The following is a 3,050-nucleotide window of genomic DNA, read 5'->3' on the forward strand; positions in this document are numbered from 1 at the left end:
AATCTGACCTCACACACTTGATGGCTCAGACACTGTTTGCCTCAGTTTCCTAATCTGTAAAACAAGTTGGAGAGTGGGATCACAAAGAGTTACACACAATTGAATAACAACATTAATCAAATCCAAACAGAAACAGAGGCCATTAAACCCTAGATAAGGATCCCTAAGGACCACAAATTAACTTAGAAAAACATAAACATTATTAATGTTCTGTTGTATATTTTATTTTGCTAAAAATTTCCCAATTACTTTTTAATCTGGTTCAGCTGCACTCCAGAAGGCAAGAGTATCTGATACCTTTAGAGTAGAGGATTTCTTAGGTCTCTTCCAGATCTGGATCTAGAATTTTACAATGATCCTTTCAGTTTAACAAGAAGAGAAATCATTTGGGATCATAAGGGGAGGGGATGTGCCTCCAGACTGAAGCTTTCTCGGATATTCCTCAGCTGGAGCTCCTGATCAATCATCCCCTGAATTCTAACTCCCATGTCTCTGGGGGGAAAGTCAGCCTTGAGTCAGTCAGGGTTCAAGGGCCGGGATATCGACCTAGAGAAAGAAGGGCCAGAAACAGCTGCTAACCAAATGGCTCCTTAGCACCCTGGCAGAGCTAATTAGTCAGGGTCTTCCGGCATTACCCAACTGTGCTTACAAACACTGCCCTGCAACCATTCGCTGACAGTTTATACCACGCTTGAAGCAACTGAGTGAACTCTCAGTGATGGGCATTGACCAATCAAACAGTGTGTAGGAAGATAGGAGGGAGTATTAGGTAGGGGGATTGCCTAGTGTTATTTCCCCCACTGACCAAATTGAGTATTTTTTTTATTTAATATATAATCTAACATTTAGTTTTATATGTATATATAAATAAAGGTATTAAAATAATACCTAATATATCTAATTAAATATATAGATATTAAAAATAATATCTAATATAATCTAATAATATAATTTATCTGCCCAATTCACACACACATATCCTTCCCCTATCTCTCTCTCTCTCTCTCTCTCTCTCTCTCTCTCTCTCTCTCTCTCTCTCTCTCTCTCTCTCTCTCTCCTCTAATTCCTGCTCTATCTATCCCTGGATGCTATTCCCATTCTCATGGAATTCCAGACAATAAACCTGGGTCAAATCCAACTCTTCCTTCCCATCCCCCACATCCATTAAAACTTTTTATCTTATGGCAATATCTCCCCCATCTGCTCGATTTTCCTTTCCAGACACACTGAAACCACACTGAAACTACGGAAACGTTCTAAATGGTCTCTCTGCTTCTAGACTCTCCCTTTCCAAACTTTCCCTCACCCAGCTTCCAAAATAGTCATTCTCCGCACAAACATGTCCTCACTTTGTTCACAAACCGTCAGTAACTCACTAGTGCTTCCAGGATAAATTAAAACTTCTCAGTTCTCCATGGCCTGGCCCCAATCTCTCCTTCCGGCTTTATTTCACATTGATCTTACACTATATTCTAATCGGTTGGATTACTAGTTATTTCTCACATTACTTGTAGCAAAATAAGATTTCTTGTTTTGATTTCTAGTTGTATCCTTAATACCAAGGACATAGCTGTTTTTAATCTTTTCCAGCCTCTTGAACATCTCAGTCCTCCATGGCCTGGCCCCAATCTCTCTTCCCAGCTTTATTTCATACTGATTTTACACTATATTCTATCCAGCTGGATTACTCGTTGTGCCCCACGTTACTTGTGGCAAGATCAGATTTTTTGTTTTTATTTTTAGATGCACTTCCGAAGCCTGGGACATAACTGTTTTCCATTCTTTTCCAATTTCTTGCTTCACTTTTGTATATGTATGTAGGCTATATCTCATGCTTAGAATATACACACCTTCATCTCAATCTAAATCCTTTTTCCTTAAAGGGTTTCTTCTTCAAATCTATCCCTTCTTCCCTGAATCACCAACTCCTTGATGAAAGCTTTCTCCACCCTGTCTCCCAAGAACTTTTGGTCTTTTTCTCTCCTTTGGCCCTATTATCTTCTACTTTGGATCATGAATTTTTTGGTACCCACTGTGCTCCCATTACACTGGAAATTCCTGGAGGACAAAGCCAATAATTATCCATTTCCATATGCTGGACTTGAGAGAGATCAATTTATTAATTAGGTTAATCGATGATCTGTTTAACAAATTGATGGACAGTGGCCTCTCTCAGTAGGACCATGGGAGGTGCCCTGACAAGTAAAATTAGTCTGGACTGGTAAACAATTGAGGGAGTATACTTTCAAATGAGGAGGTGGGCTGAAACCCTTCAGCTCCTGCTTGATCATGAGACTCAGCCCCCTCCAGCCATCGGACAAAGGAATCCAACTCTACTCAGATCCCTTTGGTTGATTTTCTCCTTCATGAGGTGGATTACCTTAAACTCCACCGGAAGGGTGCAAGGACATGGCAATACATGGGCTAATCACCTAGATTAGATTCTGTTTACAATCTAAACAGAAACAAGATCTCCTGGTTGGGTGGGGGCCTTCCCAAGATAGAAAAGCAAGTTTGGGAATGATTTCATCAGTCTCATCGATCAGCAATTACTGGTGGACAGGGGCTGGTCCCTGAATGAGGGAATACAGAGAAAAAGCCTTAATCCTAATGGAATAACTGGTTATTAATATAATAGAAAAATATTTTCCTCACTACTATGAGGCAGGCATTTTGCTAAGCAATGGGGATTAAAGAAAAAAAGGCAAAAATTGGTCCCTACCCTTAAGGAGCTTATAATTTAATGGAGAAGAGAAAATATAAATAAATATAAACCAAGCTACATGTGGAATAAATAGGAAACAATTAACAGTTAGGGAAGGTTTTCCTGTAAAAAGTGGGATTTTAGCTGGGACTTTAAGGAAGCAAGGGAGATTAGCAGTCCAAGCCAGAAGAGGGACACCTTACAACAGAAGGTATGATCTGGAAGAGGAAGAAAGGGAGATCAGAAGATCAAGGAGAATGAGACGGTTGACATCTTGAGAAGAGCAGTGTTGGTGGAATGAGGTTAGGACTGGAAGAAGTTAGGAAACAGTGAGGGGACAGAAGGA

This window comes from Antechinus flavipes, chromosome 2 (assembly GCF_016432865.1).
Source record: "Antechinus flavipes isolate AdamAnt ecotype Samford, QLD, Australia chromosome 2, AdamAnt_v2, whole genome shotgun sequence".
In the NCBI taxonomy this organism is placed as follows: Eukaryota; Metazoa; Chordata; class Mammalia; order Dasyuromorphia; family Dasyuridae; genus Antechinus; species Antechinus flavipes.